Source organism: Gossypium raimondii, chromosome 4 (assembly GCF_025698545.1).
Source record: "Gossypium raimondii isolate GPD5lz chromosome 4, ASM2569854v1, whole genome shotgun sequence".
Lineage (NCBI taxonomy): Eukaryota > Viridiplantae > Streptophyta > Magnoliopsida > Malvales > Malvaceae > Gossypium > Gossypium raimondii.
The window spans coordinates 30775641-30791036 of NC_068568.1; the positions used below are offsets into that span (position 1 = coordinate 30775641).

At 34.6% G+C, this 15396-nt stretch overlaps 1 non-coding gene across 1 annotated transcript; it reads right to left on the reverse strand.

Annotated features, from left to right (window-relative positions):
• Positions 1-9819: 9819 nt before the first annotated feature.
• Positions 9820-9925, reverse strand: LOC128040672 (small nucleolar RNA R71). Its single transcript, XR_008195478.1, has one exon. It is a non-coding gene; the product is annotated as a small nucleolar RNA R71 (small nucleolar RNA).
• Positions 9926-15396: the final 5471 nt, after the last annotated feature.

Consider the following 15396-nt stretch of genomic DNA (forward strand, 5'->3'; position numbering starts at 1 on the left):
GTAGTTTCAATATTTAATTATATATATTTATCTTTAACATTTAATATTGATTTTCATAAAATGATTTTTAATAAAATGATTTTCAACCTCCTTTGGTTAAGATCCTCGAAATACTTTGTAGTGTACTATTGTAACACTAATCTATATTACAATTTGACATATTCGCTTGCAAATATCACACATAATTTATATTTATTTATTTGCACGATTTTAAATCTAAAGGTTCGCACATTTGGATGTGGTCATGTTTGTAACATCCCAAAATAGGGCCTAAATAGAATAGTGGTTGTGAAACCACGAATCTGAGGTAGAAAAGTTTATTGTGATTAATTTTTATGATTTACCGATTGATTGGATGCATGTGTTAGAATACCGATAAGAAATTTTAGTGATTGCATGTCTGAATTGCATATTAGGGTTTAATTGCAAAAGTGGGTAAATATGAGATTTAGATGATAAAAGATTTAATTGAAGTGCATAATTGAAGTAGAGCTCCTTAAATGGTAATTAGGCCATTAGATTTTCATGGACAAAAATGGGCATGCATAGATAAAAATAACTAAAGTTTTAATGAATGGCATTTTAGTCATTTGGTAATAAATAGAATTAAAAGGGAAAAAGATGGAAAAATGTGTTCATCTTCTTCCATAGGGCCAAAACTTTAAGGGATTCCATAGCTAGGGTTTCTTCACTTTCTCAAGCTCATAGTAAGTGCATCCAAGCCCCATTTTTAATGTTTTTTTACGTTTTTGGAGTCCTCGTAGCTTGGTTTAGCTTATTCTACCATTAATTCATGTTAGGGTTCATATTTGGAAAAGTACCCATAGGTGAAATGTGTTTATTTTGATGTTTATGGTAGAATATGAAGCTTGAAATTATGTTAAACAACTTTTGCTAGGCGATTTTAACTGAAAACGAGTAAAACGACATAATCGGTAAAAATACTTAATGTGCATTAGTAAATGTTAGAGTGGTAATTTGGTGTTGCCATAGAAGGGAAAGATGTTCAGCATATCATAAAACATAAGAATAAGGGATGAAGTTTAATTTCCGAGCTTTGGGGAAAAGTGTAAATATGTAAAAGTTTAGGGGTAAAATTGTAATTTTTCCAAAGTTCGAGTCAAGGACTTTTTTGATGAATGTGAGTATTAAATAATCTAAATTTACAATTATAGATCAAGCGGAACGAAATCTATAGTTAGACCGGGGAAAGAAAAAGGTTAAGGACTCAGTTGTTAGATTTGATCGTATTTTGTACCGAGGTAAGTTTATGGTAAATAAATGCAATAATTTAGTAATTATTATTAATGTTGTTATTTTCCAGCAATTATGTACTTATTTCATGAAATTATTTAATGTTGACTCAAGTATGTGATGATAGAGAATCAGTGTTAAAAAGTCTCGTTGAAACATTTGGAATGTATTGGATACAAATGTCATGACATTAAGGGGATGAGATCCCATGTAAGACCATGTCTAGGACATGGCATTGGCATTATTGAGTTTATGAGAGGTCCCACGTAAGACCATGTCTGGGGCATGACATTGGCACCAAGATGAGAGGTCCCCTGTAAGACCATGTCTGGGACATGGCATGGGCACCGATATGAGAACTCCCATGTAAGACCATATTTGGGATATGGCATTGGTAGTACAGGAAACATCCCATGTAAGACCATGTTTGGGACTTGGCTTTGGCATGTTATTATCAGACAGGAGACCCGAGTATCCTTAATATTCCAAGTAGTTCAACGGGCTAGTAAATAGACTATGTTACATGAAAGTTCAGGTAAAAGTATAATAAATAGATTCAGGTGAGTTATAAGGGTTAAGAATATTTTAGTTATCAGTTGAGAAAGAAATTTCAGTAAAGGAGGAGAAGTTATAATCATGAGTTATTTAAGTAAGCAAGTAAGTAAACAAGTAAGAGAGTAAGTAAAGAAGAAGCAAAGACTGTGATACTTGATGATGATTTACGAGTATAATTATTTATGATAAATGTTGTTATTTATTTTCTTATAAACTTACTAAGATTTACGCTTACTCCCTTTATTTTCCTTTTTTTTATAGTATCGCCAAGCCTATTTAGGGATCGTAAGGATGTCGGAGATCGTTTCACACTATCAACAAACCATCTCGGTATTTTGTGGTTCGAAACGTTTTAAGTTAGGGCATGTATAAGGACTTAGTCATTTTGTGTGTGTGTGCTTATGATATGGCTAATGAATAGCATGTAAATACTCGATAATGATTAGCCATTGAAATGGCTATTTAAGAACATGTTTTGGTGTTATGTATGCCTAAATGATAGTTAATATAAAGAAATTATAAAAGAGTAAAAATTTGCAATGGAACAGTTTTTGGACAGCAACAATGATGTGATTTTGAAAAATCACCAAGGATAGTAAAAATGGAATTAGAGAGTGAATGAGATATAGAATTAAAGCTTATCGAGTCTATTTTCACATGAAAGAAACAGTGTAGGAAAAAGTATTTTATATTTTCTAATATTTAAATTTTAGTGAGACAGGGTCAGAATGGTTTTTGAAGTCCCCTATTCTAACTTTAGGAAATCATTCAAAATTGTATAGAAAGAATTATGAGTCATAATTTATATGTCTAGATTCCTTAGTGAGTCTACTTTCAATAGAAACAGGAAAAAGCACCTATGAAGCCGTACAATGAGATAATTGATTTCTAATGAATAGGGGTCAAAATCGTCAGACAGTGAAATAGGGGAAATTTTAACGAATAAACTATACTATTTGGCTAATCCAAAAATTCTGGAAATTTTATAATAAGAAAATATATGAGTATAGTTTCAGGGAAAATTTATGGATCTAAATTTTGAGTTTCGTAACTCGAGTTATAATTAAATTAGTGACTTGTACGCAAGTGGATAGTTTTATTGTGAGTAGTGAAATAAATTATTTTGATTTGTTTAAGTATTCGAAAAATTTTTAATGTTCCCGTTGCATGTTTTAGGGTCTTGAGGGTCCTTTTTAGGGACATATTGATTGAACGTGAATGAATTAACTTTAAAAGTAATTTTTTATGCTCTGAATTAGTAAGTTAAGTCTGGTAACGCCTCGTGCTCGACTCTGGCAACGGTCTTGGGTAAGGAGTGTTACAAAGTTGCATTGTCCCTATGGCCACTTTACCATTCAACCATGGTATGAAATCACCAAGAGAAGGATTTTATGATCCAAATAACCCACACTTACAAATTGGTTAAACAGGGATGGACAATGAATAGAGAAAGGAACAAGATCAATGAGTTGAGCAATCTAAATTAATCATTAGAGCAAAGTGAGTATAAGTTTAATCAATATGTGGAACGAAAAAATAGAGAAGGAAGAAAAGGGAAGAAATTCAACCACCGACAATGATAGTGGTGGTGACAACAATGATAGTCCGGTGATGAGGGAGCGATGGCCCGACGATGGTTGAAGAAAAGTAACTACATGGGTTTTAGCGCAACAAGGTTGGAGAAGAAAAAAATAAAAATAGAGGAGAGAAACAGAGGAGAAAAAAGACCTGCGATGGTGATCATGTCGGCGATGGGAGGAGAAACAGAGGAGGAAGAGGAGGTGTGGTGGCCATAAGGCACAATGGTCCGTGGTCGAAGGTTTGGTCATAGTGGAGGATAGGAGCAAATGTTAAAAGAAAGGGTGGTGGTTATTTTGCAAAATGAAGAGAAAATAGATGAGAAAATAAATGAAAAAGAAAGCAAGCGAGAGTAAGAGGGAGGTAGGGATGGCAAAGGGGTGGTGAGAGCTTGGTCAACCATGACTAGGTTCAATGAACCTCAACTAAAGGCAAGGTAAGAAGTTTTGGAAAGAAGATAGAGACATCGAGTGAAAAGGCGGATCATGCTCCCTCAACTTAATGTAAGTTTGACCTATATTGGAGGAAATGAATCCTCCTATTTATGGTGAAAATGAGGTGGATGGCAAGCACTAAAAGCACATGGAAAAATGTCTAAAAATTAAATAAAAGGAGTGTGAACATGTAGGCTTCAACTTCGGACCACTAAGATAGCTAAGAAGTCATTAAACCACTAGACAAACCACTTGCTTTTATTTTAACAGAAAATATTTAAAACCATGGGATGACCTTTGCTAAGGGTTTAAAATAAATTTGCACCAAAAAAGAATTAATGAGTGGGAAGAGATTCAAACTCAGATCATCCAAGACAGCTCCATCACTACTCAATCACTATAATTGATATTTATTTATTATCAAATGAGTAAAATATTATCTAAATAAAAATTTAGTCGTGACCACTCTCGATTCATTAACCGAACTTCTACTAACCCAGTTTTTGGGATGTGACACCTTATGTCTTATAAGCAGTGATTGTTGCAAACTTTTGGATTTGATATCAAGATTTGGAGATCAAGCTGTTGTTTAGGGTTGTTAAGTGAGTCCCTATGTCGACTCTTGCATGTATGTTGTGTGTTCTAGAAATTTCTATGAAAATTAACTGAAACATGAAAGGGAAGCTAGATGAATATGATATGACGATTCTGATGTAAAATGAGTAATGGATAAGTCTTGTATGTATGAAGAGTATGAGATCTGACTGGTCTAATTGGGTAATAGGAACCTTGAGGCTAAAGAATGATAGTATATGAATGACTGAAAAGTGTTGTGTAGGTGTCTTTAAAACATGCTATGAAATGTGTCTATTATGAATGAGTTAGTATGTTTGATGAGTTTGTGTTCGTCTCCATAGAGTCATCTAAAAGGGGTCTATCAGGACTTTAAACACGTACTCTCGAAAAGGACAAGTCCACGACCATGACACCATATCGTGTAAGACCATAACTGTGTTATGACATCATATGGAAAGATGATCAACTCTAGACGTACCAACATCCAGAGTAGAAATCTTGTACAAAAGATGTGGAAAAATAATATCCGCGAGTATATGAGTCAGCTTGTAATATAGTTATAACAAAGTAGTTGAGTACTCCGAGGATCGTACCCAAGGGAGGCTAGCACTAAATTAATTCTAACTTACACATAAATAGATCTAATTAATACTTTAGTCAGATTATAGTATGAAAGATTAAAAGATAATAAAATAATAAGAAAAGAAATAACGAAAAACAAACAAAAAGTAAGAAATTAAAAAAGAGAATATATGTGATATCTAGGCATGAGTGATTAGCTCACTTTGGTAATTGTGATCAACTATCGTCTCGGGTTTTATTGTTCAATCAACTAGTCAATAACCCAGTAGGATCTTCTGATATGTCCACTCAAATACTGAGTCGGTAAGAACTATTTATCTTTCGACCTCACAATCCAGACCAATTTAGGGTTAAGGTGGTCACGGATAGGTCATACCAATTTTTGATTAATTCCCACATTGATGACTTCCCTTCTTGAACAGCTCATTCGTTGCGAAATCCCTACAAAATAGTTAATTATTCATACCTCCACTTGCTAATGCCCCCTAAGAGGATTAGTTCTTTATGGATCTAGTAAACCGTAAAAACTTGAAAGAAAGAATGAACATGAAGAATAATTTCAAGAGTCATAGTTTAGAAGAAGCTACTGTATTGACTTTAAACGCAGAATCCTCACAGAGTTTGAGAATAATTTCAAAATCTAATTTCTTCCCGAAAGTAAATAATAAGGATGGAAATAAAGTCTAAACCCTAAAAGAAAAGAAAAACCAAAGTCTAAAACTAAAGAGAAAATTATACAAAGGAAAAAGGTGTATATAACATGTGTTAATTGAGCCTATTTATAGACTTAGCATGACCTTCGTCCTTAACCATAGGGCGGCTAATGTTCCCGAGTTTAAAGCTAGATTGTGTAGACCAAGACACCCCTGGCTCGTATTAATTTCCCATTCAGAGGCGATGTCATGACACACTAGGTCCTATGTCGTGACATTGAGGGCAATATGCTCAGCTTCAGGGTGTCTTTAAGGGTATGTCACAACATCCTCAGGCTGTGTTGTAACATTGAAGGCAATCTTAGGTTTTTTTAGCTCTACTCTCTATGTTGCGTCATCTAATGCCCCATGTTGCAACCTAGTGACCAATATTGAGTTATTATGCCTTCTAATGGTCTCCTGCACACTCACAAAGTGTACCAGCTCACTCTTAGGCCTCTTTCGGCTTTTAAGCTCAATAAAAGACTCGAATAACACATTTTATTGCACTTAACTAAAATTGTTGAAAGGTAATTAAAACATAACTAAAATGCTTATGTTCAAGCTCCTAAAGTGCAAAAACTAGTTTACTATGCTACATCGAATTATAGTAAATTAAAAGAACTAAAGGAAGGTTATTACCTAATGGAGTTTCTGCATGACCCAAACGATGAGGGGAAAACCTCACTTAATGTGTATCTAGACAAATCCCTATCATGAAAACGCCAAGAAAAGGAAGCCTTTTTTGTGATCTTTGATGAAAAAAGCCTTTGTGGTGACCTTTGATAATGGAAGCCATTATGGCAATCTCTGTTGAAGAAAGCCTTTGTGGCAATCCCCAATGAAGGAAGCCATTATGGTGATCTCTGATGAAGGAAGCCTTTGTGGCGATCCCTGATGAAGGATGCCTTTGTGGCAATCTCTGATGAAGGTTGTCGTTATGGCAAGCTCTAATGAAGGAAGCCATAGTGGAAACATTCGAAAGGAAATGCCTTCATGGAACAGTCTACAGGAAAGCCCTTGCAGCTATCATTTGAAGGGAACACCTTTGTGGCAAACCTTGAATAAAGAAATAGTAAGTATGGAAAACACAGAAGAAATAGTATGTAGGGTGATCTCGTAAGAAATGGCTCAATGTGAAATATTATGACGAATCCTGGATAATATTGAGACATGAACAAGAGAAGCTGGAATGCGCCAGAGTTTGTGGTGAATTTAAAAGTATGAGAAAAAGGGACTTGAAGAGCAAATCTAAATGAAGGCTACAACTATATGGTAATGGATAAGAAATCACAGAGAAGGTTAATGAAAGAACTTAAGCTATGGACCGATAGGGTGGAAAGAAATGTATAATGACTATGAAATGAAGAATGAGTCTAGTGAGATACTCGCCAGAGACTGAACGAAGAACTAGGAACAACAATATCGTAAATTTAGATATCAGATGCATGTATAAACGATAAAGATAAATTGGGTTTAACTCACTAAGTCCTTCTGAACTTACCTTTATGTTTTATGTCGCAAGTAAGTCAATTGAGAATCGTCAGGAGAGACAATGCCAGGGCAATGCCAATGGACTCACGAGGTGTGCTACTATTCATACAAAGCAAGAGTAGCGATGTGTTTCAGTTTGATAGATATAATGTGAATAAGCTATGGGAGTTTTTATAAGCCTTGTGTTGTATACAGAATGTTTTGGCAGTGTAAATGTAGCCATGAGTATTATTGAAGGCAAAATAAGCAAAGTAATTGAATTAAGTTATGGTATTTTCTAGTAAGTCCTTGTAATTGTAAATTCTACCATAATGATTGTAGTTATCTAGTGTACATTGGAAACAAAAAAATATATAGACTTTTTCAGCTCTTTTTTAGCTCTAATTCATGCAGTTTCGTAGTAATTGTTGTCGAAATTCATATTTTAATTATAAAATAATTAAATTACACTCAAATTATGAACATATTGAATTTTAATTATTTTTATAATGAATTCACAAAAATTTGATTTATTTTCGATAGTTTTGTACAAAGGGTGAAAATCGGCTCGACAGTCACCTTGAGAAGCTCGAGCCATTAGGGAAATTTTTTATCAAGTGACCCAAGAGTATGACCAATTATTTTTCCGACCAAGGGACAGACCAATAATAATTAGTAAACATATTTTATAATTAATTTTGACACAAATTGGGTAAAAATTAATTACAAGCCTGATGGAAAGAAAGGGGTTCAATTGTGCTAAGTGAAAAGGATTAATCTACCAAGAAATTTGGCAGCCCAAACTGTCCCATCTAGCTGACCCAATCAACTATTTTAGCTGATTTTTATAATTTCAAATCAACCCTTGAACTTATCTTTAATTTCGTTCATACCCTTCCCTTTTTCAAGCTTGCTATTTTTAGCCACAAACTAAAAATAGCAAATTTAAGTCCAACCATCTCTCCTACCATGCATGGTCGGCCAAGGGAAGAGGGAATGCTTGCTACTTTTAGCTAATTTTAGCAGCCATATCCACCTATAAAAATCCCCTTCACTAATGCCTTGGATCAATAGAATGAGCAGAGAAGAAAAGAGCACACTAGTCTGGCTTCGAAAAACCACTCAGATTTGTTTTTCCAGTTTCCTTCTCTTAATCTTTGTTTTTATTTTTGTTTTGATCATGAACATGAATATTTGTGTTATTTTTCTTCAATTAAATGTCTTAAATTCCTTTCATGTTAGATTAATTGCATTATATCCACTTAGATTATTAAAAATGTGTTTGTGCTATTATTAGGTCTCAGTAAATTGTTCAATTAAATAAACTCATGTTTTGTTATGCTTGCATTGTAATTGTAAGGTAACAATTAAATTAATTATTTAAATGAATTGAAATTGTAATTAATGGACACAATATTTAATTGGTGCAAGTTTAATCTTCTAAGGTAGTTGAGGGTTAAATTAGTGGCGGTATTAAACAATACATTAGCCTTGCATAACTTGCAAGATTATTGTGATTAAATTGTTTCAATATAGAGATATATTGTTACCCCAAAGAATCCTTTATTTGCTTATTAAAATTTCATTAATCGGTTGAATTGACATAGAGATATGTTCAAGAGATTAATAGGTTCTAATAGGTAAGTATGTGCATCGGTTAGCAAATTACCGAGTTGTCGTGAAATTATTCGTAATGACATGAACACAACTTAAATTATTCTAAGTTAAAGAATAAAATTGATCTAACACATTTTCATTTTGATTAAACTCATCTTTTAGAAACCGTGCCTTGGAATATTTTTACTTTTTATTTTTCTTAGTTAAATTACTTAGATAATTTTTAGTTTTTACAACACCTCTTCAAATTTTTCATCACCAAATTGTTTAAATTTCATTTCATAAAACTTTTCTTGCATAGTCCCTGTGGGTACGATAACTCAACATTACTTGTCACTTTATTACTTGATACGATAGTGCACACTTGCACATTTTCATCGTTCCAATTTTTTGGCGCCATTGCCGAGGATTACTTTAAAGACATTATTTGTGAAATTGTTAATTTTTCATTTTGGTTATTTTTCTGTTCAACTTTAATTTAATTATTTTTTTGTGATTGTTTTAAGTGTTTATGAGTATTGATCGAATCATCGACTTACTCCCTATAGATCCTGAAATTGAAAGGAATTTTTGACAAAGAAGAAGACAAGCAGCTTAGAGAATGACTGAAGAGATGAACCTTGAGAACCAAAATCAAGGAAATGGAGCATATTATGCTCAAAATCCTATCCTTGTTGCTGATGACAGGGATTGAGCCTTGAGATAGTATGTTGTGTCGTTATTTCATGGGCATAATCTGGGTATTAGGAGACCTGAAATCGAGGCACAAAAATTTGAGCTAAAACCAGTCATGTTCCAGATGCTTCAAATAGTGGGCCAATTTAGTGGAATTCCTACTAAAGATCCTCACCTTCACCTCAGATTTTTTATGGAGGTGAGTGATCCCTTCAAGTTAGCCAGAATACTCAAAGATGCATTGCGATTAAAGTTGTTCCCATACTCACTAAGGGAAAGAGTTTGAGCCTGGTTAAACTCATTGCCACCAAACTCTATCACCACATGGAATAAGTTAGCAGAACACTTCTTTATGAAGTACTTCCCACCTAGCAAGAATGCTAAGTTGCGGAATGAGATCACTACCTTCCAACAGATGGATGACGAATCCTTAGATGAGGTGTGGGAAAGATTTAAAGAACTATTACAAAGATGCCCTCATCATGGAATCCCGCATTGTATCCAATTAGAGACATTCTATAACGGTCTCAATGCTCACAGGAGGATGGTAGTCGATGCTTCCGCTAATGGTGCTCTCATTTCTAAGTCTTATAATTAGGCATATGAAATCATTGAGAGAATTGCTAGGAACAATTACCAACGGCCAACCAATTGAGCAGCGTCAAGAAGATGAGTCGTAGGAATACATGAAGTGGACGCTCTTACTTCACTAGCATCTCAAGTATCTTTGATATTCTCAATGCTTAAAAACTTTACTACTAATGGGTTTAATAGTTTTGCATCTCAGCCACTGAATCAATTCGAAAATGTAGCTTGTGTTTATTATGGGGAAGGGCACTTGTTTGATGAATACCCATCAAACCCAAAATTTGTGTATTACATGGGTAACCAGAACTAAAACCGAGGTTCCAATTTTTATAAGCCATCTTAGAGAAACCATTTGAATTTCTCTTGGAGTAACCAAAGGGCTACACCCGGTAACACTTACTCACAACCCAGACCAACCCGACCATATGGATTTACCCAAAAAGTTCAGTAACCACCTCAAACTGAATCATCTAATGGCTTAGAAAACTTGTTGAAGGCATACATAGAAAAATGATACATTGATCCAAAGTCAAGCAGCCACATTAAAAAACCTAGAAAACCAAAGTGGCCAACTTGCAACTGAACTTAAGAACTAACCACAAGGTGTTCTGCCTAATGATACGGAGAATCCAAGAAATCTGGGGAAAGAACACTGTAAAGCATTGACTCTAAGGAGCAGAAAGATGTTTGAGCCCAACACTGTCGAAGTTGAAGAAGAGCCAGCTGATGCTCGAGATAAAGTGGAAGTTCAACCAAGTTTTGAAAATCTAGCTTCACTAAAACCAAAATCTACAAAATCTGATAAGGTAACTTCTGACCTAGGCAAATCTGATAAACTAACACCTTTGTTAGATGCAGAAGTGCCACAACAGACAAAGTGCCCAGTTCAAGTTAAGAATCCTCCACCACCCTACACTCAAAGACTTCAGAAGCAGAAATAGGAAGTCTAGTTCAAGAAATTCCTAGACATACTCAAGCAATTTCATATCAACATCCTGTTGGTACAAGCTATTAAGTAGATGCCAAACTACATCGAATTATTGAAGGATATCATGTTTAAGAAAGGAAGACTTGGAGAATTTGAGACCGTAGCTCTGAAAAAGGAATGTAACGCATATCTACAAGATAAACTATCCCCAAAGATGAAGAACCTTGGATGTTTTACCATACCTTTCGATATTGGAACATCTTATTATGGTAAAGCGCTATGTGATTTGGGTGTGAGCATCAACTTGATGCCCATGTCCATATTCAGAAAGTTAGGGATAGGTGAGGTTCGACCAACTACAATTACACTTTAGTTAGCAAATCGATCCTTAGCACATCTAGAAGGAAAAATTGAGGATGTATTGGTATGTGTAGAAAAAATTATTTTTCCTACTGATTTTGTTATCTTAGACTTTGAAGCAGATAAAAATGTGTCAATCATCCTAGGAGGGTCTTTCCTAGAAACTGGAAGGACCCTTATTGATGTGTAGAAGGGCGAGCTTACCATGTGTGTTAAGGATGACTAGGTAACATTCAATGTTTTTAAATCCATGAGATTTCCTGATGCAATTGATGAGTGTTCTACAGTATTTGAGTTTGAAGATTTAGTTGTAAAAAGGGAACTCAATTCTATTGAGGAACCATTGAAAGAGATCTTAATGTCCAACCCTCTAAGTGATGAGGAATGGGAGAATTATTTAGCCTTGCTAACAGCTAACCAAAGGGGATTTAATCCGTAATCCTGCTTTGAATCTTTGGAATTAGAGAGTAGAAATTATGTCCAACCAAAAGTGTCAATCGAGGAGCCACCTAAATTGGAACTAAAGGTACTTCCCTCGCACTTAAAATATGTTTATTTAGGTAATGTTTCTACTTTGCATGTGGTTATTTTACATCTGAAATAATTTAAGAAGGCTATCGGATGGACCATAGTTGATATTCATGGTATTAGTCCATTCGTGTGCATGCACAAGATCATCTTAAAAGATTAATGGATAATAGAGATTGAACCCCATTAAGAAGGACGAGGTGAAGAAGGAAATCATTAAATGGATAGATGCGGGTATAATTTACCCCATCTCCGATGATTCATGGGTAAGTCCAGTCCAGTGTGTCCAAAGAAAGGAGATATTACGATCGTGGAGAACAAAAATAACGAGTTAATATCGACCAAAACAGTTACAGGATGGAGAATTGGCATAGATTACCGAAAATTGAACAAGGCGACTAGGAAATATCATTTTCCTTTTTCGTTCTTAGATCAAATACTGGATAGACTCGTGTGGCGAGACTATTACTTCTTTCTTGATAGATACTCAGGGTACAACCAAATCACGATAGCACTAGAGGACCAATAGAAAACAACATTCATATGCTTATATGGTACATTCACATTTAGACTCATGCCATTTGGTTTATGTAATGCACCTGCTACATTTCAGATATGTATAATGATTATTTTTACTAACATATTGGAAAAGTTTTTGAAGTTTTTTATAGACAATTTTTCATTGTTTGGAGACACTTATGATGATTGCTTAGCCAATCTAGCCAAGGTACTAAGACAGTGCGAAGAAACAAACCTTGTACTCAACTGGGAAAAGTGTCATTTCATGGTACGAGAAGGTATTGTTTTAGGGCACCGAAAGGATCGAGGTAGATAAAGCAAAGGTAGATGTCATTGAGAAACTCGCACCTCCAACATCTGTAAAAGGTGTTAGAAGCTTTTTGGGACACACCGGATTCTATCAAAGATTCATCAAAGACTTCTCCAAAATTATTAAACCTTTATGCAAATTATTGGAGAAACATACAACATTCAACTTTGATGAAAAATGTTTGAGAGCTTTTAATGATTTGAAGAACCGGCTAGTTTCGACACCCATTATGGTCACACCAGATTGGGAATTGCCATTTGAATTAATGTGTGACGCAAGTGACTTCACAGCAGGTCGAACTCTGACGAGAGCGCAATTGAATTATATGATAACTGATAAAGAGTTATGTGCTATTGTATTTGCTTTTGACAAGTTTCAATCTTATCTTGTAGGTACCAAAGTGACTGTCTATACGGATCATTCAGCAATTAAGTACTTACTTGCCAAGAAAGATGTCAAGTCAAGGTTGATCTGATGGGTACTTCTACTTCAAGAGTTTGGTCTAGAAATTCAAGATTGAAAAAGGGTATAAAACCAAGTAGCAGATCACTTATCCATATTGGAGCCGGAAGAAGGAACCTCTCTGCTTACACCCATCCAAGAGGCATTCTCAGACGAGCACATACTTAAGGTAAATCAAGTCTAAAACACCCTTAGTTTGCTGATTTTTCTAACTATTTAGCTTGCGGTTTGATGCTACTTCATAAGATGTATCAACAAAGGAAAAATTTTCTTCACGATGTGAAGTATTATTTCTTGGAAGAGGCATACTTGTTAAAAAGTGCACAAATCAAATGATCAAGAGATGTGTGGCAGGAAATGAGGTGCATAAGATTTTATATCATTTTCACACAACTCCAAGTGGGGGACATTTCGAAGGTTCACATACTGCGACCAAAGTATTGCAAGCCATGGCCAACTGTATTCAAAGATGTGCATGCCTATGTAAAGAGTTGTGATCAATGCTAGAGGGTTAGAAACATCACCAACATAAATGAAATGCACCGAACAAACATTATTGAGGTAGAATTATTTGATGGTTGGGGTATTAAATTTCTTGGTCCTTTCCCTCATTCATTTGGTCACAAGTATATATTGGAGCAATAGACTACGTATCTAAGTGGGTTGAGGTCGAGGCATATTTGACGAATGATGCCAAGGTTGTAATGAAGTTTTTGCAGGAACATGTGTTCACAAGGTTTAGAACTCCTAGGGCTATTATCAGTGATGAGGGGTCCAATTTTGTGAACAAAAGATTGAAATGGTTGCTCGATAGACATGAAGTGAAGCACAAGGTTGCCACAGCTTACCATTCACAAACAAATGGGCAAGCTAAACTGGCAAATAATGAGATAAAAGGTATACTCGAGGAGGTAGTTTGTCCAAACCGATGAGATTGGTCCAAAAGCCTGGATGATGCTTTATGGGCCTATAGGACAGCATACAAAATACCTTTAGGGATGTCTCCCTATTGGTTGGTTTTTGGGAAAGTCTATCATTTGCCCTTGGAGTTAGAACATAAAGCTTACTGGGCTCTCCAATATCTCAATTTAGATCTCAAGCTTGCTAAAGAGAAACGGATGCTTCAACTTAATAAGTTAGAAAAATTTCGAATATTCTTATATGGAAATGTCAAATTATTCAATGAGAGATTGAAAAGATGGCAGGGCAAGCACATCTGAGTCCGATAATTTGAAGTAGGTTAGCAAGTCTTGTTGTTCAATTCCAAATTAAGGTTCTTTCCAGGTAAGTTAAAATCATGTTGGTCCGGTCTATTCACTATTCATCAAGTTTTCCCATACGGGTTTGTTGAACTTCACAGTAAGAGAGGTAATTTCAGAGTTAATGCTCAACACTTGAAACATTACTGAGGGGATAAAAACTAGCTCATTTTATCAGAATCTTAAATTATTTTCATTTTTATTTTTAAATAAATGTCTTAGGCTACATTTTATGGATTAGTATGCTAAGCGGGACCGCTTATGACCCCTCCAATCTTTCCTGGGAATTGATTTTAACAAATATTCTTCTCAGTACATATATCCAAAGTGACAAAATAAATGTTTAATTTGTTTAATAAAATGGCCAATTTTTATCCAAGTTTTAGTTTTCTACTCAATTTTCAAATTATCTTTAAGTTCAGGTACCTAATTGAATTATTCTCAATAATTAGCTGACCTTTTGTAAATATTGAAATTAATTGTCTTTTCGTAAATATTTTAAAACAAACTAAAATAAAGGTTTTTATTTTATTTTTAAGAAATAGGATAATAAAAATAATATATAATTGTATTTTATATAATATATATTAATTAATATTAAGGTTGTATAAGATTAGAAATGTTCATTATTTTATCATTATTTTACCTAAGAGATTTTATTTCTAAATAAATAAGATAACAACAAATAATATATTAATATACTTTTATTATATATTAATTGTTATTGACTTTATTTAGCATTAGGAGTAGTACTATATTATTATTATTTTTCTTTAGAATTTGGGTTAAACTCTTTCTTTCTTTCACTTTAAATACCACCACCTTTATTCCCTATTTACATCACTTTCAACTCCACCTTTCTTCTATTTTTCCACCACCATACACCATACCTTCAAAACTCCTAAAGCCGTCAGCAACCCTCGCAACCAGCAACAATCGTGCACCCCAGTATCCATCAGCAGTCGCGCACCCTAACTACCCACACCAACAGCTTTGTGTGCCTCAC